General features: G+C 44.4%; 1 long non-coding RNA gene across 1 annotated transcript in view; it reads right to left on the reverse strand.

Moving 5' to 3' along the window:
* Window positions 1-4,217: 4,217 nt before the first annotated feature.
* The window catches only part of LOC140657956 (uncharacterized), a 116,122-nt gene continuing 94,652 nt past the window's right edge, over window positions 4,218-25,687 (reverse strand). Inside the window, exons 2-3 of the long non-coding RNA XR_012044553.1 lie at window positions 4,609-4,706; window positions 4,218-4,312 (exon numbers count right to left, since the gene is read on the reverse strand). This is a non-coding gene — a long non-coding RNA (uncharacterized lncRNA). The remainder of the gene's footprint in view (window positions 4,313-4,608; window positions 4,707-25,687) is intronic.

Consider the following 25,687-nt stretch of genomic DNA (forward strand, 5'->3'; position numbering starts at 1 on the left):
GGCCAGACATAAGGAAGCTTCCAGCATCCTAAATTAATTCATGACAAACCTAGCCCCCTTTGTTCTCCTGCTAACATTATCCTCAGCTGAAACAGCTCTTTCCCACCCGCTTGGGTTTTTGCCCCTTGATGTGCTTATAGGACACAAACTAATCCCTCTTTCGGCTTTTGTTTTGCTTGGCTAAGGAGGTCAAGCTGAAGTTTAAATCTATTTGTCAGCTAAGACTTTGTAGCAGTTCCCATTAGTTTTTAAATAGAGCTAAAATGATGCGATAGTGGCCACTGTTTTTTCCTGCTACAGGCACAAAACTAGAAATACAGACACCTGGTGAATTAAATACATACAGGATGGGTAAAACAGCAAGCCAAAGCTCACTTCCACTGCTTACCTTGTGCAACCAGGTAGGATGGTTGAACAGAAGCCAAGTTTAGCCCTTTTGAAATGGAGGGAAGCCTGCCAAACAGACATGCCTCGCTAGTCTCAAATGCCTGTATTCAGAGGAAGCTATTTACATTCCTGTTAGGTGTGCTTTGCAATTAAAAACTTCTAACGCTTTTGAAATGCAGCGTTATCATTGAACAGCGGGTATCTTGGACACAGAGACAGACAAATGGACAGCAGGATGCTGTAGAAGGACATCACAGCAGTGCAGTCTCAGAGGGTAAAATTAGAAGATGTCCAAAGGACATACACTGGAGCAAGGAAGTTTGGGAAGTAAGCAGAGATGCGGACACCAGCAAGGCACAATGTCCACAGACAGCTGGAAGATGATGCCATTGCCCCATCAGCGAAGCCAAGAGAGAGACAAGAAAGCCTACGAAGGGCTGAATTCCCATTAACTTGCGGGGGCCGAATACTGACCTCTTTTATTCCAGACTTACCCGGGTGCAATAGCTGTTCCCGAGGAGCAGCAGGTGCTTAAAGGCAGGCACAGCCACGAGTACGTTAACTTGGAGCAGCACAGCAGCAGAGCTGTCTCAGCTCCACCGCTGTAATATAGACAAAAATGTGCCATTAAACATGTTACCCCGCTCAGCACCGCCATATATAAAAATGTTTTTCCAAGATACAATTCACTACAAAAAGAGTTGAGTACATTTCTCTGTCACAGCAAGAAAAAAAAAAAATATGGGTAGTTAGGTTTAAAGGAGAAGAAAGCATGTGCCCTGCTTTCTGACCCTGGTATTTGTTTATTGTTTGGATCCTACACCATATTTTTCTCGTTTTCTCCTTCAATTATTTATTAAGAAAAAAAAGAGATGGAGAAAGGTTCTCTGTTCTTGTTTGTGCCACTGCTCATGGCTGCTGCTGTGGGAATACTGTTAACAGCAGCTACTAGTGTTTTATTAAAAATAATAAAGTATATCGTTATCATAAAATAGCAATGTGATCCAAAAGATTATTCTCTTATGCCCTTGCCTGAGTTTTCACTGTAAATTAGAGCTCAGATAAAAACAATCTACTGTAGAGCATATAAAGTTTTGAAAAGCTGATATATTTCTATATAAACTGTTCAGTTAATCTTATATATATATTACAGAACACCTCCCCCTCCCCGAAACTGGGAATCTCACATATATTTCTTTATCCTGAACCTTTTATTCTGTATTTTATAGACGCACCGGGGGCCGATCGGCTTAACTCTATTGACTTTCACAGTGCTGCTCTGGATCCGGCCCCGCTGCCGAGGCCATGGAAAACCTCCCCCTCCGCTCGAGCCCTCTCGAACAGCAACACTGCTCCATCTGCTGGGCTCCGGCACAAGGGACAAGGAGAGGGCGAGGGCTGCAGGAATATGCAGTGCGAGCGATAAATTCGAGGCATATTGACGCCTGGCGCTAGGGCATTAAATCCGTCAAGGCGGCCAAAGTCAAGGCGCAGAGAGCGCGCGTTGCCCATCTTCCTAAAACGCGCGCTGTCCTTCTGGCAAGCGTTGGGACGCAAACGAACGGAAGCGACTGCGCGCAGAAACGTCCCTTACACACGTTATCATTCACAACTCCTCCTCAATGCTCCGTGCAAGCGCACACACCTATGCCGGCACTCCTGATGTACAATAACGCATTACAGGTTCCCTCACTCGCTGAAAATCACAACCCCTCTGCAACAACCCATTTTCCGACCGTCCCCTTTGGTTAAAGCATTGTTGCTTGTTTGCAGATAAATCTTTTTCTTATTTTCAGCCCACAGCACTGATAGTTCTCGCTATTACTAATGACTCTCTTCCACTACCTGCTCTCTTTTCTAGCTTCTCGTACATATATATATGGTAGATTACATAGTCAAAACAGACCCGAGGCACAGCCAAACACATCTTCAAGCTCTTCGTCTTTCCAATGCAGGCCAATAGTATCTCTCCCCCACTACACACTCATACTCCTTTAAAAACAAGCATGAGTTAGATAAATAAAATGATGTCTTTCTCCAGCAACGTAAGATGGCTTCGCATTGAAACAATCTGTTTAAAATCCCTTATTTGAAAAAAAAAAAAAAAAGAAAGAAAGAAAAAAAAAAGAAAAAGTCCTTTTCTTGATTATTATTCAAAGCATATTCAATAATTCAGGAAAAAAAAATTAAACGTTTGCAGTTAACTTCTCTTTTTATTATGCTTTATTCTTTTCCTGCATTTCTAAGAGCTCAGCCAGTGCAACACATAGGAACTGACTTCCTGGCTTTGTTTTTACTTTCTAACCTACCGCCACCTTTTAGTCAATTCACTTCAGGGTCCTTTTTCATTAACATAAAGCGGTAACATCTGGATTGCAAATGCTGCAGGGCAACATTCATTTATGTAAAAAATGTTCCTGCTGAAAATGAAGAAACAAAAGAAATTCATTTACGGAGGTGTTTTTATTAACCCAGCGGCTAGCAGAGGTTGAGAACAATATCTAAACAGAGGGACAGTGTGACCTGGTGACCTATCCGTAACACTCGTTGACGGTTTTAAACCCAGAAGTTTGGGATATGAATCTTGCCAGACAAATTGTTGGGGAGAACTTCCTGCAGCAGGAAGCATTTGCAGAAGCCTCTGCTGCTCACCTTCAGCCGCCGACGGCTGCGGGCGAGCAGTGTGAGCACTGCCCGTCACACCGCTGCAGAAACAGAGATTATCTGGGAGCTCACTGATCCACAGGAGGAGAATAACAGGTGGCAAGTGAAGGGAGCTCAGAGATGATGAAGTGAACTGTTTTTGTGTATCCAGGATGCATAGTAAAGCAGCAGTCTTAATACTTATCCCCTAGCATTAAGCATTATATTGATGGAGTGACTTTTTGGTCAGAAGCCATCTGCTGTTTCCGTGAGTAAGAGTCTAAAAGAATTTGCAAATCTGGCTATCAAAACAGGAAAAGTTTCATTTGTCTGTGGGTGTTTTCATGAGGCACCAGACCAGCAACAACACCAAGATGCAAAATAAATCAATTTCTGAAACAAATCAGAGCGCGCGAGGCATCCTGCTGCCGAGGGCCCAGGGTGACGGGGAGTGACATTTGCTCACGTTAGCTGCCCTTTGAGATGCAGAAGGCAAAGGTCTGGTCTTTCTGGGACAACTGGGATAATTCCTGGTGTTTCCAACTCTGAGATTGCAGGAGTTGCACTTGCTGGGTTTATGGATTTCAAATCTGGTAAGGAGAGAGGGGGAAAGGAGACAGCAAGTCAAGGACAGCTTGGAGGGGAAGCAAAGATGGAGCAGGGCAGGAAAGAAGGGCAGCAGGGAAGGCAGGGGACTGGGGTTATGAGTCTCTGCCAGCAACTGCAGCAGGAGCAGCAAGAAGTCAACCAAACAGTGGCTGCCATCCCATATTGCCATCTGAGGAACGAGGTGCTGGGGGCCACGGCACCCCACGGACCCTTGGGCACAGCTGCATCCTGCAGCAGCGTGGCACCGAGAGCTCCTCTGGCAGAGGAGGGGCAGGATCTTGTGCACATCCTCTGGGGCTGGGCTGCAACAACAGCCCCTGTACCTTCAGGATAGGTCAGGGAGGTAGGGTACGGAAAGAGAGTGATGTGCTTTCCTCTGAACGAGTTCAAAATTAATATGCGTCACTCCACCAACTACCTGCATGTGCACCAGTCTGCTGGCCTCTTAGTTTCGGAGCAGTGAACACACCATGTGCCAATGCTCTGTGCTCTTGACCACGTTGAGGAGGCTGGGACATTGTGGGCATCCCTGGTGTGTCACACAGCCTGCTCTAAATGCCACAAGAAGTGCTCAGTCATGGAAGGACACGCTCAGGATGCGGGTGCGCCCCAGGGCAATTGCCATCACCAGATGCAGAGGGCATTCATGGTCTCATCTCCACCCATGCAGTCACTGCAAGCAGAATAGACAGCAGCTTTTAAAGGTGAAACGGAGTCTCGCAGAGCCGGTGTTACATAGCCCCGGAGCTGGCAGCATAAGATAAGAGCCCAAGTCACAGGTAGGAAGATGGGCAGCCTTTCAAATTTTCAAGAAGGTCAAGGCAGGGGCGGAGGGAGGGCGAAAGACAGGCCAGCCTGGCAGGAGCAGCCAGGACTGCTTCTCTGCTGTCACTCCCCTGGCACAAAGCAGCCAAATCCCTTCAGTTGTCAAACGTGCACTATGCTATTGTTAATGATGCTATTACTTACCATATGTTTAGCAGTATGGCTGGATTTATTCAGCTTATTCAAATGCGGGATTGAACATTTCGGTGTAGCATGCGGCTTCAGGCTCAGGGGGCCTTGAACTGTGGGAGAAAGCAAAAGCTATTTCAGAGGAGGAAAAATGTTAGTTACTTAACAAGGTCAATAGCATAAATTCTTATTTTGTTTACTTCAGAGAGCACAGAAGCCGGTGTTTACACCCTGTTTCTGTTAATTACTTTCAGAGTAGGCTGTAAAATCATTTGCTCTCCTACCTAAAATTGTGCTTTATGCTGCTAAAAAGGGCTTCCAGCCATTTCACTCAGGAACGACTACACTCTGTGGACAGATAAACTGATTCTTTTATATCATCGTAGATGGGGTCAAGCAATAATATTCAGAGCCAGCACTTGCAGGACCTGGAACATTGGTTCAGCCACTTGAAAAAGTAAAGGTTATTTGTAAAATTTAGATTCAGGTTCAGCTTTCAAACTTGTCCAAAGACTTGGGTTATGCAGTGAGAAGAGCTTGTTAAGGGCTGGCTTGCTTTGGTTTATCTCTTAGTCACAGGTGCTCAAAACCTGTAGTTCCCATCGATTTCATATAAACCTGTGTTCTGCATGTTCAAAAAGCAAGGCCTGGTAATTGCTGAAAGTAGCACAACGTTCCAGAAAAACTTGTAAATAAAGTCTTACTAAAAATCGTATTTGTTTGAAAGAGAAATAAACCCAAGAATTGTCTTGTTTCCCTTTGCCTTGCTGCTGTGAAACACATGTTAACGCCACCTATCTAGCCCATACGATATCCCCATGGTATTCTTACCCAGTACAACTAGTTTAATTCCCAAGATCTTCTTATTACCAGAACTTGCTCTGCTAACCAGGTACTCCCAGCTTAGAATATCCTGCAGATGTGGCTGCTTTTACAGAAGAATGCAGCACACCAACCTCTCTTACCCCTGCCAGTGCCATATTCTGGCTCTTTGATGTATCAAAGCACAGCTCTAAATCCATCACCAGCCCAAATTCTTATTTTTATTCTGGCAGGCCTGCTGACAATAGTTGACAGAAAGGAAACATCTTCCAAAGTTATCTTAAAAATACCATTTTATTAGGAGTTCTTAATAAAACCAGTAAAACTCAGAGCTTGTATAAAATGCAAATGATGCCAGCAGATTTGCAGTTGATCATGTAGGGAAGAGAAAAGCAAACAGAAAAATTGCAGAATGGTAACTGTAAGCATATTATTTCCCAAAGCAGCAAAAAACCTTGCAGGACCTCTCCAGCTATTTAACATCAAACATCCTTCAAGATATTAACTCATCTTAGAATAAACTGTGCTAGTTCAATGCCCATGAACTACGCCTTTACTGCCCATGGTTTCCAAGGAACAGACTTGGCAGTAATTAGTGGGGCATGAAAATCAATTCTGATGACTCAAAAGACAATCTGTGATTGTGGAAGTGACAGTGCCTAGAATAACAAGGAATACACTTTACATTCAGAACAAGACAAACTCTTCCTTTGACCGCAACCACGCTTATGCGACACCATCGTTTCAAACCAAACATGAAGTAGCTCCGAACCCAGCCATTACACAGAACTCCCAGGTGAAACACTATTCCTGAATAAAAAAAAAAAATTTAAAAAAAATAATAAAAAAGCATGCTGGAATCAGTGCTGCAACGCCAGCTCCTTGCCTGGCTTTCATGAAGCTACCAGAGCTCTGCCTTCACACCTGGGACCGTCCCAAATAGCACCCTCCTGGCCACGTCTGACATGGTACACTTGGAGCATGCTATCATTCTGCATGAGCAAGGAGATGAAGATACGGCCCTCAATCTCTCTAATCCTCTCTTTGCTTCTGCTAAAAGGGTGTAATAGGTCCATACTTGCCTACCAGTGCATTGACAATACAGGGAACCGAATACTCACCTCATGCAGAGTACTGATCCAAACCAACTCCAGTTACAGGCCTGGGAACATGAAGTCCTAACACACACTAGATGACAGGGGAGTATTTCATGCCTCATTTTAGTGGATCTTCAAAACAGAAAGCCCATCAACTTCTTCAAGACTAAAAGGTACTTTGGCAGAGAAGAGTAGCCATCAAGCAAATTTGCAACAAAAAGCGTGAACAAAACCAGCAAGTTTCTTCTGCAAACATCACGTGCTCCCCATAGATAGCACTGTCATTTGCCCAAAGCATCACTAGCGTGGCTGAGAGGCTCCTATTTCAGAAGAGCACACTGCACAGGCAACCCTGAGAGGCACCTAATCAATGGATAATACAGGGATGATTCTTGCAGTGCCAGATCTTGGTTAAAAGAGAAAAATGTGTCTTTTTCAGAGCGGCTGCAAGGCCGAGGTGCTTTGTAGCATGTACAAAACACTCAGTAAGTAACTGGATGTCTTTACCACTATGAGCCAATACAGCACAATCATTTGCAAACAACAGCTCATCAGTAGCTGCCTTCATTACTTTTACCTTTGCACACAATGTTGCAGCTGTGGGGCCGCCATCGTGATGCCAAATAACGGAGAAGCAAATCCTCAACCCATTTGCAATCCTATTCATAACAGCAAAACACCCTCAAGGGGACCATGAAGGGGGCTGGCAGCTTGTTTCAGTGCCCCAGTGCTGCTGGCCCGCTGGCCCGCAGGACCAGCCCCCGCGGTGCAGACCGGCCTCCGGCCACACCGCTTTCCCACGCTGCTCCAAGTATGGCCCCGTTTCCATTACATCTGGGGTGTAAAAGATTAATGGCATAGAGAAATTTCAGGCATAAGCGTATCGGAGTAAGCAGAGAAATAGAAAACTACCGGTTATATAGAACAGGGAGAGAACAATGCTGCATGTAAAAAGAAATTTTAATAAGACATTTCCTTTGGGTCAAGATCTAATGCCCGGCTTAGTGAGGTAAAAGGCACGAGGAAAGAACAGTAACAGATGCAAAAGCATCTGGGACTGAAAACAACCAAAAAAACAAAAAAGAAAGGAAAAAAAAAAAAGAAAGAAACATTTCAGACCTTAAAGTAGAAACTTAGTAGTAGGAAGCTGTTCTTTAGCAAAAACACTGCTTTGATCTGTCATAGCTCTGCCTATGGGTGTGCTATCCCGAGCATTTCAAAGAAATCTCTTATCATTGTGTACCTGCCTCCGAGAAATCATACCACTGAAGGAACAAAAAGGTTGATTGTTATTTTAATTGAATTTGTTTTCAATTTATTTTCAAGCTGTCTGGGGGAAACCTTTTACACCTGCATTGTTTGATTTGTTTTTAACTTTGGTTCCATTATCCTAATAATGAAGCTTTTAAGGCATTTTAAGAAGCCTGTTTGTCAAAAAACTTACTCACATTGATCAGATCAATACCTACAAAAGCGCCTGAAAGCAGGAAATAAATATGGATTAAAAAAAGCCAGCATTATTTTACGGAACTTGGGTTTTGTTGTGACCTCAGATGCTCAGCATGAATTGCTGACTTGATCTCTGCCAGCATACACATCCATGAGCTAATGTGCCAGGGGATTATTTTCCGGCATCCTTTAATGCAAGCTACCTGCATGTGGTCTCTTTTCCAAAGGTGCTGAACACTTCCAGCTCATGCTGCTCCCTGCGTTAAGCTCCAGGACAAACCAGGACAGAAGGACTCCTTGAATGAGATTAACAGTAAAGCCAGGATTTGTGCTACAATAGGTTGATGAGTTTTCTAGGTAGTTAGCTAATAGTTCTTTTCAATTTTATAACAAACCAGAGGTGTATGAGCTGTGGAGCTGCAGGAAAGGGCACGCTGCATGCGGAAAGGACTGTTGGGCAGCTATGCTCTTCTTCTGCAGGCTCCCACCGACTCCAGCGGGCTTTGGGATGAGGCCCTGAACCGCAGCGTCTCTTCTTCCCACACAAGCCCCTTATGCTGCCCTGAGAGCATAAAAGGATCCTATAATCCCCTGCTCAGGCCAGAGGCACCCTCCTCCGTTGCCCTTCCCAATGAGACCCAGGGAGCCACACTCTGCCGTGCTGGACCTTTTGGCAAACCTGTCTTCTGCGAGCCCGGTTGGTGCAGTGGTGTGAAGGGCAAGGCAGCGGGGAGCCGCGGGGCAGGGGACGGCTGGGTGGGAGCCAGGATGGCTGCGAGCCGTGGCACAGAGCCGCGCTCTGCCCAGGGGCAGCTGCCAGCCCGCAGAGCCCTGCCAGCTCCTCGCCTCCTTCTTCCCCACATCCATTTCTTTCAGATCCACATGCAGCTCCCTCGCTACCCGCCTCCCTCCCACTCTTTGAATATATCAAATTAGGCAAAACATCCTATCACACAAGAAATTGAGGGGGGGTTTTTGTTTCTTTAAAGTGTGCTTTTGTGTTAAGACAAAAAGGTTTTAAAGTTGATCTTTTCACTTCTGAGCTTTCTTCTCCAGTGATACATGCTTCGTTTTTTAAAGATGTTTAGAATCTTTTAACACTTGGAACTAGTTTTCATTAATAATAAAAAAGTCTCAGCTAATCTTTTAATGATCTCTTTCTTTAGAGAGTTTTAGCTCCGTTAATAGCTGAGTTTGCCTGTGTTGCCTGATGCAACAGCAGTGGCTTACACTCAGCTCTCACATTCACATTTTGCATTTATGAATGAAATTCATTATTTCTTTTCCATGGTGGTAAAACAGCTGGGTGGCATTAGACAGACAGGCCTCATTTTATGTTATTATTTCAGTGGAGATCTATTAATTTTTCTGAATATGAAATTTCTTGAAAAGCAGAAATGAAAGAACCAAAATGACTTGTAATGAGTTGTTTCTGTCACTCCCTTCCTTTTCCTCTAGCCCCAAAAAGGAAGCAAACTGTCAACACCATTAATTTTTAAAATGCCATTTTGAAATTAAATATTGAATTGGTTTTTAGAAGATGGGACGGTTTTAAAAATTAAAGAACAGAGAGCTAAACTAAGTACTTTTTCAGAGTACAGAGTATTTCTTTCTGACCACTAAACTATGACTGCTCATTCCACCTAGCCAATTTTTCAGTTTTACTACTGATCCAAAATACCCATGATTTACTCAGCTCTATCTTCACCTAAGCGGCCAACCAGAAGTTTTAATAATCTGAAGAGGAATCTATTTAACGTAAGGTCCTTAGGGAAGGACCTGTCATTAGTCACATGTTTGTTCAGCATAAAGTTCAAATCTTAGTTCACTGCGAGACCATATTGCAATACAAGTAACGAGAATGCCTTATGGCCATGGGATTCATTAGACGGCCCATACAGGTAGGCATAAAAGCAGAAATGCTAATGTAGGTACCCCGGGCCAAATTTAAACCCAGAGAATGACACCAAGAAAGTTCATTGGAAGACACAGGGAACCTCCCAAAGCTGCACTAGCACTGTTGTAAAGTCGTGCCAAGGAGCGACCGCAGTTCATGTTCTGCACCCGGCGAGACTGGTGAAAGCTGCAGCTGCCTACCTGTGCCCCAGGGCAGGGCTCACCACACGTCTGCCCGCAGGCACGGTATATGAAAAACAGCTCCAGCCTCTTTTGTAACACGTTTTTCATATCTCCTCATGAAAGCACTGAAGCTGAGGAGCATTATTACCGTGTCCTTAGATTACACCACCCCTACCTGTGTCAAGGAGCACTTTACTGTTCAGGCAGTCCCACTGAGATGGATAAAAGCCTCAAGAAGTATTAGATATGCAGGAGGGAGCAGCCTGGCCCAAAGTAAATGCCACTGTCGTATGTTGGTCTTTTGAACAGGGAAACTCTATTGCTAGACCTGAGAGAGTAACTCCATTAGCCAGCATCAGCCGTTGGCTCCTGGCCCGCATTAACCTGCTGTCAGCAAGGCAAATCTCTGCCGAGGCATATCGGTGTGGCTGGTGTCAGCACCAAATAGAGGACGGAGCCCTGACATCCTCACACAGGTCTTGGGAAGAAGGGACATACACCACAGCCATGCAGGGACCTGGTCCTATACCCCGAGGCTTTGGCAGACCCCAGGTTGAAGGCTTGGCCAGCCAACAAGACCCATGCCATCAACAGCCATGGGCTCTGGCAGTTAGCGCGCTGGCTGGTATTCACACTTCTCGAGCTGGCAAACCTTCACGACTCCCCTCCTCAATCACAACGAAGGAGGGAGCACATGCAGTGCTGGCCTCCCTGGGTGGGCACTCCCACCACCCCTCGATATGCACACAGGGCACGGCCACAGCCCTGGTCCCTCGCTTGGGGCCAGGAGTGGCACACCTGCACGCCAGCCTCCCCACTGTCCTCACAGGCTGCTGATTTAGGTGCTGCCACCATTGCCCTCCCGCTTCTGCTTTAATTTCTGTTCCCTGCTGTTCGCAGTAGTGAATAATGATGCATTACAATATTCAGGTGCCTAAGGCTCAGAGAGCTTTCCTAGATATAATCAGCAGAAAAGAAGGATTTTGCATTGAAAGCCAGTGCCAACATCCCTGCAGTGATAACCATCCCTGTATAATTAAAACGAACATTTCATAAAATGTCATCTCCAAGCAGCATATTTTAGATAAAAAAAATAAAAAACATTTTCAAGATCAAAAGAAGAGAATTATAATTGGGAAAGGGCGGAGGTGGGGGAGGACAGTGTGACAGCCCCAAGAAGTATTACTATTATTATGAGGCAAAGTTTGCTAAAATGCCAACTGCTTGCCCACAGTGAAAAGAAGCACCAGTTTACTTGTTAATCGCCTTAATTAATTAACTGGCATTGTCTTGGATTTCCTGAAGCTGGGTTTACTGTGGGAATCCATTTTAAAGAGCTTCCAGAAAGAAAATTTAAATTTCTGCTTAAAGACTTTACAGATTAGTAAACAACAGCCTGCTTCCAAACCATTTGGACAAAACCACGGTCATGATTTATGGAAGCACAGTCTTTTTTCCCATAGAGTCTGTTGTGATCAGCTATATTGACCTATTGCACAGCACAAACTTCCCTGAATTAATCCCTCTTTGAACTATAGCAGCTCTGTTAGAAAAACACCCCATCCTGATTATAAAATTGGCAGCGAAACAGAAGCCGGCATCGCCGTGATGTGCTGTACCAGGGGCCGGCTCCCACTGAAACCCCTGCTTCTTTCCACCACTGATTTGTTCAGTTCCATACTCCACCCACCGCTGGCCTTCCCTTCTGCTAGGATGAAGGGCAATTTGGCAAGCCCTTGCTCCCTGTACAAGCACTTACAGATGGTGACTGAGTTTTCATTACCAGTGCTGTGATCTTCCAGACTTTCTCAATTAAATGGGTATGAAACAGACCCTGAGCTTTCTCATGGTCCTCTCAGGCTACTCCAGTTCTTAGCATGCTTCTGAAACTTGGAACATAGTTGCACCCAGTGCCAGATATTAGGGCAGCATCATCTTCCTGAGAGTCATGTTAATATACACAATTATCTGCTCTGTACCTTCTGACCACAACATCACACTAGACTTTCTCCCATCCAACCTGTGCTCCAAGTCTTACTTTAATCACTGTTTCCAGGGCTAGCGATTCCCACTCTGTAAACTTGACTACTGATCTCTGTTTGGCTGTAGTAAAACAGATTTTAAAGTTACCTGTTACATGAAACGGTAACTACGAAAGCACACACACACACACACCAGTTTTCACATCTTGAACTTAAGGTTTTTCTTCCTGTGTTCATCAGGGCCCTTTCTTTGTGGAGCTCTGCAGAAGACTTCGGTGTGGGATGGTACTCACCTTACTGCAGACTTGACCCATCGAGGCCTGGCACCCAAAACGTCCTTTGTGATCAATGGGGAGAAACAGGGGCTTTTAGGGTTCATTTCATCCCACCTGTCTTACGCATCTGTTTTTGGACAATGAGTTGACACCTGTAAAGTACCAGTTTCCTTCCACTGACTGTACTAGAAGCTGCATGTGTCCAAACTAAGATAAACACATCTACATCAGGTTAGGTGAATCTCACCCTTTGAGTCTAAATAATACACTGCAGATAAATATAGCATAACATGTATGACCTTATTAAAGTGCTCCAGTAGTAAAACACCCATCACATGAATATGGAAGTGCATACTTCTTTAAATAATGGATTTTAAGTGCTAATTTTGATGTCAGATTCTGCTCTTACACGTATGTAACAAGGCAAAAGGGAGTAAGGGGTTCTCCCAGCTCAGTCCTTGTAAAGAATAGCTGGGTAGAATTGGCCCCTTCCAAAAAGAGGCACACAGAGATGGTTGCTCCCTTCTCCAACATGGTCAGCACCACAAAACGGGGGTGGAGAATGCATCCCCCTCACCTGTATATTAACATCTCAGTCCCTTTCTGCCTAGAGGGGCAGGAGAAGATCACAGCCTAGCAACATTTTTGTTCTCTTTCTGTTTTATCAAATGGTTCATTTGGCAATGGCAAAATTTTCCTTGAGAAAACTATATTCCACGGAAGAAGGGCTCAACAAATCCTCCAAAAGTCTCAAAGAGAAGGATGAATGGAAAGCACACATAGTCATTTTTCATCAGCTTTTTCTAATCTGCAAATACAACAGTTCCCCACTCCTCCTGGCAGGAGCAGAAGAGCAACTAATGAAGCAATGCTGTTCTCCCAAAAACAGAGAACTTCAGAAAAATCAAACAGAAAAACTGCTGCAGCCTGCCTGCCACGCTCGCAGCTCATGCCAGGTAACTGGTTTCTTACCCTGCCAGGCACGCTAGAGAAGCTGCAAGGAAACTGGTAAGAGCTCTTGTGGGGAAGAGAGAGATTTTGCAGAGATTTTTCAGTCTCAGCCCCTGAACATGCATTTCTATGTAGGATTGAGAGCAAGATATCCCTTTGTGCACTGGTGCCTGGTTTGGTATGAAATGGGTCCTCTGCTGCTGAATATGGGAATTTACTTAAGGAGGAACATTTTGGACAACACAACAGAAATTCCATCAACTGCAGAGAAATTTGGTGAGACCTGAGGAGGAACAAAAGACACTGTGTGGAGGGGGTGGGGAACAGAAGGAGAGAAGGGAAGAACAACATGGCCTCTAGAGGGATGACCTGCATTTAAGATTGGCTTGTCATCCTGCTGCTCCACTCACCTTAGAAAGGACTCCTTTCTCAGCACAGCTCTTTCCTACTTGTCTGACCGTGAAATCCTCTCGAGGAGCCTCTCTAAGCTGGAGTTGGTCTCAGGGCAGTGGGGAGAACCAGGAACATGGCGATTTGGATGCAGGGCCAGGGAGCCACACGCTGCCAGGGGCTGTCCGGGCACCAGTGGTGGGACAAGGCTGTGCAACACTGCCGTTTGGTGGCTTTGGCCCATCTGGAGCTGCAGCAGCCCTGGCACAGCTGGACAGGTTTCAATTAGCACCCACCCATGCTCACCGCAAGTGAGCCCGGGCACACTGTAACTTATCTGCACTTCTCTAAATGTTCAGCCATTGGTTATTTCCATGAGAAGACCAACGCATTAACTTTTTGCAAGATTTGACTGAAGCTGTGCAGTGGATCCTGTATTACAGAGGACATTTGGTAATCTCTAGCACTAGCAATTAAGTCCTTGTCACTCAACCAGGTGATTGATAAGAGACCAGGAGAGGAGTTTAAGAGGCAGAAGGGAAAGTAAGATAAAGGGGACTGGCAGATATTAGGTAAATACTGGGGTCCCAGGCAGAAACATCAAAGAAGGCCACACTCAGAGTACACTTAGGAAAGACAAGTCTGCATCAAAACAGGTAAGTTGTTTGGGGTTTTTTTTGACGTGGAAAATCAAGTTGCAATGATGGGTGTTGGGTAACCTGTCCCCACAGTCAGGGCGTGACCACACACCGCGAGCAGCTCCCACCTTCTCTCCCCTCTGAGACAGGTCCGTCTTTCATAGGGACAGGAAAGGCGTTCAAAGTCTTCACCACTGAAAGTTTTTCTACTCATTACTGAGCTACTGGGCCAGATGATACCTGAATAATCCTGCACAGCAGGGAAAACTGGTGCTGGACAATTAGCAGAGCTCTCCAACATTATGGGTCTTTGCCTAATTTAATCTCCAACAATATGAAGTTTCACCTGACAATTTGGTCTTTTCCCTGCAAAAGTACTCTAGTACCGACACAGCGACATGGATAAGTCAAGCGCTGGCCCATTGCCCAGCTTAGTGTTTGGTTTGGCTTCAGCAATTCATCTGACACACACATTTTTCTTTGCTTCCCTTTCTCCAGTCTTCCATTTCCCTAGAGTCCCCTCTCCTCCTGCCCCACCGCTTTCCATCACCACTCAGCCCACTGCACACAACATTCACAGGTAGGGCTGCACGCGACGCCCTACTCAGGGCACACAGACCTCTGTTCAGGCTGCGCTGTGCCTTACTGTGCACCTTATCACCCCCCCAAAAAAAAAATCAAATCAATAGGGCTATTGAGTAGGATACACTAGACCTGACTGGAAAGGGCAAAACAGCCCAGAGAAGAAAGCGGGAGATGATGCAGTTGTGTCACATCCAGCGTTTTTACATAGCCATGTACTGCCTCCTGTAGCAACGACCCAGCCCGTTAGACCTACTCAGCCTTTCTTTCACCTTTTTAGCCACCAGTCATTGATAACCTGTGCCATTAATCCTGCCTGTCACTAAAGCTACAGCATACCTGCACACTGCAATACTGTACAACAGCTGACTATACTGCGTAAGAGCAAGAATCTTCTTAATAGACTTCTGCAGCAAGAGTGGTAAATGGGGGTGTTCCCAGCTACATATATCCTAGTGAGAGGTAATGAACAGCACTCCCATAGCATTTTGCTAATAACCTCAAATAGAGTGAAGAGTTCAGCTGGGAGGGGTGATTTTTTTTTTTTTTTTTTAAAGTTTGATGAGCTTTCAGAATCCAATATTTCAGAGCTTGCCCGTTGCTAATTAAGGGTTAGTATACTAAATTAGCAGTAAATTAACATTCATTTCTCTGCTAGTACACTAGAGCTGCAGGAAATTACCCAAATTATTCAGGTAGTGACATTCATCACGGGGTGGAATGACTGTAGCTTAAACAAGATTTAGTGCTACTCTGTAGCTAATATTCACAGCTGCAGTAGCAGAGAGGCAGGCTCCCTCATTCACAGTAATTTTGACACCATAGGTGCCAAGATCGGGTAAAATGTTCATCTGAGCTGCTGATTATTGAGGCAACAGGACATGACAGGCCATGCATTGCTGAGAGATCACTGCATGCTCAGGGTGCAAATGGGGAGGCACCTGGCTGGTGGCTGCAAGTGACCGAATGCTGCTGTAAAATGAAAATATCACCCCAAAAATATCCTTGTGCAGTTGCTGGGGATAATCGACGCTGGTGCAGCATTACTTCAAACCAGTCGTAAAGCTCCATCTGTAGCTGCAGCTCTATAGACATTTCATAATTATGTTTAATAGTGCAATCCCCTATTTCTAGGGAGGATTTGAGGATCTCTGCGCATTTGTCTAAGTGATGAGCGTTTTATCTAGGGCTTAGGAGCTTACCTTCTTCTTTGGGGAACAGATGGCTCTGGAACTTGCTGACTGCCTTCAGAGCCCTCCCCCACCTCCTTTTAGGTCAAACCCAACTCAACCATAGCAGCCTGAAGAACCACCACTAGACATGCTTTTGATGGTCTAGAAGAGAGGTAGTGGCCACCTTACTGCAGCCATATGCCCACATCCCAGAAGAGACCTTTCCTGATCCATCCATCTTCAAGGAAAAGGGTACACTTGAACTGCTGAAGCCTGGAGCTTGCTGTGTTCCCAGGCCAGGTGGTACCCAGTTGATTTGGCACTGGGGAGGATTTGTACCACCATTATCCACCCTTCCCTACTGCAAACAACGTTCTGCTGCTTTCACCAGCTATCCATTTGTAGAACATTCCTTCCAAGAACTTCAAGCTAACACATAGCATTTAAGAAGAATGTAAAACTTGCACATTTGGGCTTTCCTAGGCACTCTGTGCTTTTGAGCAGGCTGCAAGCAAGGCATGCAGGGAGGGAAGGTCCCTGCGGGAAGAACACAGACTGTCCATGCCCTAGTGCAATTCAACAGCAAAGGAGCCAAAAAGGAGGAGGGAAGCAAAGAACCTGCGTGAGGAGGAAGGTGGCAGAAGGGGGAGGTGGAGACTCTGAGGACGAAGTGCTGTTGCTTTCTTATTCACGAAGGCTGTGTGCCAAGGACCAAAAGCCCTTAATATTTGAGAAACTCTTCAGGATACCATTTTACACTTAACTATTAAGAACACAGTCACTTTGTAAAATGCATATGCCTGAATGGACACAGTTACACAGACAACAGGACATATTCCATTTGATCACAAACAAGTCCACATGCTGTCTGAAGCCTTGCACGGAATGGCAGCAGGGGTCTTTACACACTATTTTTAAATTTTCCAGCACTTGGACTGGGGGAACGAGCTGTTCCCCCCTGCAAATAAAGTCCCAGTCTAAAGCAGGCATGTTTTTAAGCTCACGGATGGAGATTTCAGATGCCACCACTATTAACTTTCACTCTTCTGGCTCTGTTCCTTGTCTGCTGCTGGCAATCACAGTGGGATCAAGAATGAGTCTCAAAACAGGAGGAAAAGACAGTTGTCTAGTTGTGCTTTTTACATTCTCTCACAAGCAGCCCAAAGCAGGGATGATAATGCATATCTTAATTAACTAAGGCCCTCCACAAACTGCCTGGGGCAGGTTTTTATAGATACTGGCTTCTGGCTGGACAACTGGCAAGCAGACTTTTATTGCCTGGAAACAAAGGCATTGCAAAAAGCCAGTAAGTTAAATCAATGTTCTATTAATTCATTTTTAAAGTCTCACAAGAATACAGTACTCTGTCCAAAAACGTTCCAGAGCTTTAACAGCTGCACTGGTAGCATGGGAAGCAGAAGAACAGGCTTCTCGGATGTCGATGTGTGCAGGGACATCACTCTCTCCAGTTTAAAATCCACTAGACTTCATACAAAGCTGGTATCAGCCCACTTTTGTCACCCAGCTTGCCCTTAAAATGAAGAATCACCAGATTTCTGTGCTGGGAAGAGCTACTAATACAAAAGAAGCAAATCTCTAGTTTATGGTGTGGGGAGAACCCCAAAAAACCTCACAGTTTGTGTCTCTACCTTCCTTATCCTTCACAGTACAGGGTCCCCATGTATGTGCCTTGATGCTGAGCAGTGGCACAAGGAACAAATCCCCTGTCACCACTTTGCAGCCACTCCTGGGGGGAGAATAAGAGAAGAATCTATTTACTCGCTCCTTTGCGACCTGCAGTGAAGAAGGAATTTTGCACAGTGCTCTCAGGAGGAGCAGCTGCTGCCTCCCCTCCCAAAGGGATGAAGTTTGCTCTCCCTTGGTTTCAGCCTTGCTCTGCCAGCCAATACAGAGAGGACAGCAAGGGAACTGAAGTCCCCTACATCTTTTTTAGCATTGTTTCTCCTTGGGGAGGTGGAGGGGGCAGGACTGCTTCCCTCATTAGCCATGGCCTCATCTGAGGCCTCAGTAATGGCTGTCCGCCTTACAAAGTCCTTCTTCCTGCAGGCCCTAGTTACCGAGAGCCTCAGTGGAAAACAGCACCTCCAAATGTCAGTGACTGTTGAGGGGAACATTGAACAAAACCCGAGACTACAAGAACAGATGAACAGAGAAACCCAGATGTATTATTTGGTATTGAAGCTGTGTTATGCTGCCATGTGGGGCAGGAAAGCTGGCAGCTCATAGCACTGGGGCACTCTGCTGTGGGGTGACTGCACCCTGCCCTGGCCCCGTGCCCAGCCCCATCCTCGAGAGGAGCCGGAACCATCTCACCCCCCATCTAGTAACGCTGTTCCCCAGTAGCTCACGGTGCCTGTACATGGGACTGGAGGTTCACAATCCCCATTTTGCAGAGGGCTGAGGTTGCTGCAGTGACTTCCCTAAGCTCACCCAGGAGGTCTGAGCAGTGCCAAGAACAGACCGCAGGTTTCCCGCATGCCAAGTTACCAGCTCTACATTAGGCTAAACTGTCCTACAAGCATAAAGCGCCTCAGAGCACAATTTTTGGGCACGGAGTAGGAACTGCACAGAGCAGAGCATCTGTGCCGGCGCTGTACCCTAGGCTCAGCCTGCTCTGACTTTCCCTGTCCATCTGTACCCTCCCCTTTTCCCAGAGGGCTCTCCTCAACCAAACACCATTGTACATTTTGGAAGGATTTCCATCCCATGGATATTTCATACATGTTTTTAACTTTCCACATTTTCAAAAGGAAGCAAAAAAATAGCAATGAATGTCTTGCAATGACAAACAACGTATGCTGTGACATTGGAAAACAGGCAGCATCTTATTAACAAAAGCTGTAGAACTAGTCTGTTACAGGGATTAAGTCAAAGTGCCAATTTTTTAATGCTGTTTACCAAATCAAACAGGCATTCTGCAGTCCACCTGTTCCTAATGCCGTTGACTTCACAATAGCCATTTTCTGAAGCCAGAGAAATAATTACTCGACCAGTTTATTGATGGCAGCTGGTTTGGAGTGAAAAAGTCCAAAATGTGCAATAATTAAAGACTGTAAAGGATGCAAGCTATTAAAAAGACAAAGAAAGTAAAACAAACCAGTCCAGAATGGGCAAATAGACACCTTCCATGGTGTCTATTCCAAGCAAAAACCTCTTCTCCAAGTTGATGCATTCACAGTCAACTCACCGGGAAGTCAATAAAGGTGAGGAGGGGAAAAAACCCCCCAACTTCTACACTTATTTTTTTTAATCCAGGAATTATAGCCCAGCCCTTGTCACTAGCACAGGATTCAAAGTGCTGAAGTCAAGCAATGGCCTAGAGACCAACCTGTGCCAGCTGCTTCAAAAGGCACTGTAAAATCCCATAATGGAGGATTATGCACCAGAATGCCTGAGGGAGAAGCTGTGTTTAGCGTATGGCCGGAAGTACAAAGGATGAAACTCCAGCCCGCCTAACTGTAGATGATATTGCTAATCATACAAACTATGCCAATCTGTCGGTCTCAATATCCTACCTTGTGGCAATGAGTCCCATAGGCTAATTAAAACTTAGGTTAAAAGCGCTTCCTATTAAAGCTCTTCAGTGTATTGACTTCAAATTTAATTTGATGTCTGTTTTTCTTATCCAAGAGAGGAAAAAGTCATGGCATTGTTTTATTTATATCCATCATAGCCTGTCTCTCAGTGGCACATCCCATGTATTGTTCTCCCTAAAATAAACAGACCTAACCTTTGCAGTCTCTGCAAATCTTCCCACTAAAGTATTTTCCATGCCTCTGATTAGGTTTGTTGCCCTCCACTGAACCTCTTCTATTTCCTGCTCTATCATTTTTTAATTAGGGTAACCAAACCAAACATGCCTCTCAAGGTGAGGCCACATCACCATCTCGAGAACAACACTGTCATATTTTCAGTGTTGTCGTCTATTCAGCAAATTAATGTCATGCCATTTCATATTTATGCTTTCCTGATCACTGCTCAGACCTCAGCAGATGTTTTCCATGGAGCTCTTCAAGATCTTTTTCTGTTTTGAAGAAACATTATAAGATCAACTGTTCCATCCAATGAATAGTAACTTCCTTTTACTCACATTGCATTTTTCTATCAGTATTCTGATTAATATAGCTTTGGTAAATTTGAAGGAAACTATTAATCATGTTTAGATTTGATTGAATTTTGGAGCATCAAATTTCACAAATTTGTTACTTACTGTCTTTTTCAGATTATCATAAAATACTGGGTACAGGCTCAAGGGGTACCTACCATACAAACGACTGTATATGTAATTACTGAAGGTCTCCATGGAGATATGATTTTTAAACAATTCACATATTATAACATAAGTAAAAGTCCAATTTATTTTTAAAGCATTTTCAAATCTCAAACCTCATCTTTCTGCACCTGCACCACAAGCCTACAAAGAGGGAAGGAGGGAAGCAGCCTCTGTCGCTTCCCAGGGTACGTTCACACGCACAGCACCAAGCCAAACAAACCCATCTTCTCCGCCTGCTGTAACACAATTTTCAAGAAAGGTGAACATGACAGACTTCAAAGGGATTTTAAACAAAACAATGTCAGGAAAGGCTTCATCACCCTATGTACCACACACTTCTATAGCCTGTGAAGAGAAATACCCCTCTCAGTGAAATTCAGACCACATGTGGTTTCTGAATGCAGAATGTCTTTTTATAATGCTATATTCATGCTCACTGCCATCCTTCAGAGACCTCCTGTAGAGCGGATGCTTTTCCCTCAAAAAAAGCATTGAATTACTTTAGTGGGAATCAAATTTCTGAACATCCACAGGAGGAAGAAGAGAGATGAAGGGAATCCTCAGCAATTTCACATCTAGATAGTTCCTTTCCAAGGATTTAGATAGATATGTTCCTACTAGAGAAATATTCCCAAGTTCTTGGCAGCAGCCTCCTGCAGCCACAGACAGGAGACATTTTGCCCTTCAGATAGCTGAAGAGCTCACCTCAAATCACCATTTAGTGCTGTGGTTGTTGGCAATGGCTTCTGGGATGTTATTACAGATGTTGATTTAAAAAAAAAAAATCTTCCCCAGCATACGACATACTAAGTTGTCACAGTTACTTCTCTCTAATGAGAATGTCTGCATATTAGATAAGAGTCCAGAAGCATAACTCGGTGTTATTTGAAAGAGCTGTGTTTCTGCTGGGAAGGAAAAATCATCACATTTTCCAGAGATCAGCTTTCTAGAAAAGAAAAATGGCTACTTTCCTTTTAGGACAAAACCAATAGTTTCTACCTCAGCTAAAGAATCCCATCTGCTGTGGGCTCTGAGTCATCGGCTTATTAGCAAAATTGTCTGAGAGAAGCATAAATCCGATTTGCTCAGAAACCAAATCTGCAGTTAGACAAAAATCACAGACTGCCACTTCCCCCTAAATCACGCTCCTTCCTTGTCTTCATTCGTCGCTCATTACCACCGACGATTGGCAGCACCTGCCGGCCCGCTGCCGGACAGACGCTCCCCCAGATCTCCGGCAGCATTTTCCCTCTCTCCACGGGGCTTTCGGCCGGCGCCAGCCCCGAAGGGCTGGTGCTTCTCTCCCCAACAGGCAGCCCATTCACACGCCGTAACTTCTGGCTGGTGGCGTTTATGCTGCGGTTCCCTTTTGGCCATATGTACAGAGCAACCCCGTTTGTTTTGCTTTTTCCTCCCTCTGCCTCTCTTTATCTTCTGAATATAATACGCTGTCAGAACCACGCGTTGGTTTGTATCTTTTAACGGCTGTCACCACTCAGCAGCTCACTCCATACTTCTCTTAATGGCACATTTCTCCTCTGCTTTACGCTGAGCCATTATTACTTGGATGACCAACGCTACACACTTCTGGGGTCAGGTCTGAGATTGTAAGTTTACTGGGGTTAATTTCCGAGTTGCTTTTTTGCTGGTACTTAGACACGCTCTCTTAGTAAATCATCAGAGCTAATGGGGGAGGGAGCCTAAGGAGGACAACGGAGGCATACTTTACAGGCTATGTTTATAGCTCTTTTTCTTTTCTCCATCCAAGGCTGTCATCTGGGGAGGCTGCACATCCTGATCTCTACCGATGCAAGATCAAAGCCTTCCAGAGCTGTCAGAACTCCGAGCCTGTTGCTATCCCTATTTACACGTGTTTATTTTTAGTATTATTATTAATATTAACTCATCTTGGCCGTTCCTGAGCAGCCACATGGGCAAGCTCTATCTGCTAAACACTGTACAAATGCAAACCAAAATTACATCTCTTCAAAGAGCTTACAGCCTCAGGGGAAGCTTGTAACAGAGATGTTTAAATGTTGGACTTCATTCTGGTTGATTCTGCCATGCTGCATAGGCCAGGTCATCACAGGAGTTTAGAGCTCTGCTTCTGCTATGGTGAGACAGAATTAGGCACCCAGATGTCTTTGAAGAACTGGCTCAGTCCCCGTGCACCTCATTTTCAGCAACAGTCAACAAACAGCTCCTGGAGCAGCAGCACCCCGACAGTGTTAGTGCAGCGCTCTGCACGGCGGTGCCTCATTTCAGGGCACAAGGAGGGACTGTTGGGTCCCTCATGACAACCTGCACCAGGATCTCGACAGCCCAGTTCATCTGTCATCGAGGTACCCAACTCTCCCAAAAGCAGCAAAGTGCTCGAGTACCTGAGGGATTTGGGAGCTCGTTCCATTTTAGAAGAGCGACTCCCAAGGTGTGAGATGCCGCGAGCACAGAGCCATCAGGTTCACAAGTGCAAAGGTCCGCTTGCAACCACTTCTGTGATAAATGCCAGCAAAGGAGATCTGTGCCAAGTGCAGTTGGAGTTTTACGGTTGTTCCTTTAGCACCTCTTCGAATTTTGTTTAGTTTACTTCCACAACAACAGCTGGGAGCAGTATTTCCTTCAAATTACAGAAAGATTTAGTGCTATCTTAACATGATACAAGTGTAGCCTGAATTATATTTAGGAGGAAGCACAATATGTGCTAATGAATAATAAAGACTGTGTGCAAGGGTATTAGCCTGTCTCTGCTGCTACTTGAGCCAGTTCTCACCTTCTTAATAGCGTTAGTAATTCACAATGTCTCTGCCACTCAACAGCCTCCTCCCAATGGAGCACATTGGAAACATCCTCCATTTTGTACAGTTTCAGCTGGAAAGAGGCACCTACTTCCACACATGACAGAGTTGAGCTGGAAGACAGCTAGACTTTCCCCTCTGCTAAAGATGCCTTGCAGGATTGCAAAGCCAGCACCTATAAAACCAGGGATGCCCACATCCACCACATGAAAATTGACGGTCACACAAAGAGTTCGGGCAGAGGCTTGGCCCCAGCTTCACTCCAAAAAACTGGCAGCAAGTCCAAGATGCAGTCCTTATTTTGCCCTTCTCAGTTTGTCCATCTGCAATATAAAGGGGCATTTTGCAGAACATTAATGTCTGCATCACGGCTACGGACACGTGGCTGGTAGAAAACAGAAGTTTAGTGTAGTCAACAGTAAACTGTCAGCTGCGCTCAAGAATAGCACCAATATGGTTCACTGATTATCTGAATTACTTCAGGGTATCTTAGCAAATCCCTGCAATGTATCACAGCCACCAAAAGGAACACATGATTTTATGCAAAGAACATTTTTTTAAAAATGCTACCAAAAAAACACCGATACAAATAGCTGAGAAAGTGAAGTGCTAATGGATGTTCCTTTCTTTCTGCATTATTTATCTTTCATAAAATACTACATAAATATACTTTCTCCTACAGAAAGAGTCAAAAATAACCTATTTGACTTCTCTGTTTAGGAAATAGCGACATGTGTCAACCAAATCGTTTCAACACGGGATTCTTCAGTTTCAGCAACTGTCAGAGGGCTCCTCTATTGAAAATAATCAATGCCTTTGACAGATAAAGAGGGGTAATGTAGTGACTTATTTTGATACAACTTGACAGCTTTTTTGACAGTAGTTTTCACTGTCAGTCTATTGGATTTGAATTTTAACTGGGGCCTGTGAGAAATATGCTCTTGGTCTTTAGCACTGAACCTCTGCAAATCAAAAGGGCAGTGGGACCACAGTACTTACCTGCTTTTTATTCACCATTATCTATCAGTCTTCAATTTTAATTACTCATTTTTAATACCTTTCCCAATTTTTATACTCTTGAGATATCATAATAAGGCACATTTAAACTATACTTGCTGCTCCCTTGGCAAGAAGGGACATTTCACGCAGCTAGACTTGGAAACAGAGCTATTTTCTAATGTCACTATGCTGGGATTGACAGTTCAGTTCCATCAAGAGCTCATCTGTTCTGCTCTTAGAAGACTGCAGAAACTTAAAAGGTGGTATTAATATAGATTATGAAATATTCAAACACTTGTCTATGCAGGAGCTTGTGGGGCTAAGGATCTCTTCATTAAAATTCTTTATACAAAACACATTTTTCTATTAAAAAAAAAAAAACAACAAACAAAACAAACAAACAAAACCAACACACAAAGGATCCAGATCTGAATTCTCATAGAACAGACAAGGCATTTGAAAGAATTGCTTAATTTACAACCAGGTCCTTCACTCCTGCAAAGCAGCACTGCCCCACCAAGTAGGTGAGGAGCTATAGGCTTACTGTCGGCAGACGTTGCCCTTGGACAAAGAGGAGGCAGGGGCGGGGTGAAGAGGACAGAGGAAAAATTCTCATTATCCTGTATTTTGATAATAACCTCTTTCAATAATTACCATTTTGAACAACTTCTCCCACTGAGAGGTCAGGCAGACTCCATTTGCGCTGATCCAAATTGTTCTTTACTGGCTGCAATTTTCATAAGCATTGTCCTCATATCATTTATTTTGTCTTTGATCTGAGTATGTGACCTTGTAGGGTTCAGTATCTAAATATTTATTTGTTTCCAAGCCTAAATTCACAATGTGATGTATGAAAATCCCCTTTGGTATAACAATGCTCAAAGAGACAAGGCTGCAAGATGACTGAAGGTACAAAGGTGCAGGAAATAAAAGGACTTGTATTCCCAACTCATCATTCCATATACTGCTTGAGACAAGAATCGCATCCTGGCTTTTGATGTGTTGTTCTTGTATATGTTGAGAGCTTGGTTATGTTTAAATGTAGTACTTCAGCTCCTTTGCTTAACAACACCTGATAAGTTGCTTGACATCTCAAAGAGTTTCTTAAAATATTCTTAAACCTTTGGCATCCCTTCCTGCCCTGGGCTTCATGAATAAAACATTTATCCAGTCAGCAGCTTTAGCAAAGAGGAACAGCCAAGTTCCATCCATCAACGTCAGCAGCTGAATTACTGAGTGATTTCAGATCCTTTAATAACTCTCTTTCTTTATGACTATGTTGGTAAACAATCAAATAGTGCTGGCACCTGGCTTTCAGTGAATGTTAATTTTTTTGCATTATCAAATACCACTAATACAGCTTGTTGCTATTATTGTTATTTCAGTAAAAGAGTGTCTCCAATTCCATCCACCTCCGTGAGAATGCACTGAGGTTTATTCTTGATTTGTTATGAAGGTCATCAAAAGCGACTCACATTAAACCTGCTGGGACTTTAGAAAAAAGAGCAAGGATAAATAGAGCCTTTACTTCACATATAATGTGCTTCATTTATCATTGGGATCACCAAG

This window comes from Ciconia boyciana, chromosome 11 (genome assembly GCF_034638445.1).
Source record: "Ciconia boyciana chromosome 11, ASM3463844v1, whole genome shotgun sequence".
Taxonomy (NCBI): domain Eukaryota; kingdom Metazoa; phylum Chordata; class Aves; order Ciconiiformes; family Ciconiidae; genus Ciconia; species Ciconia boyciana.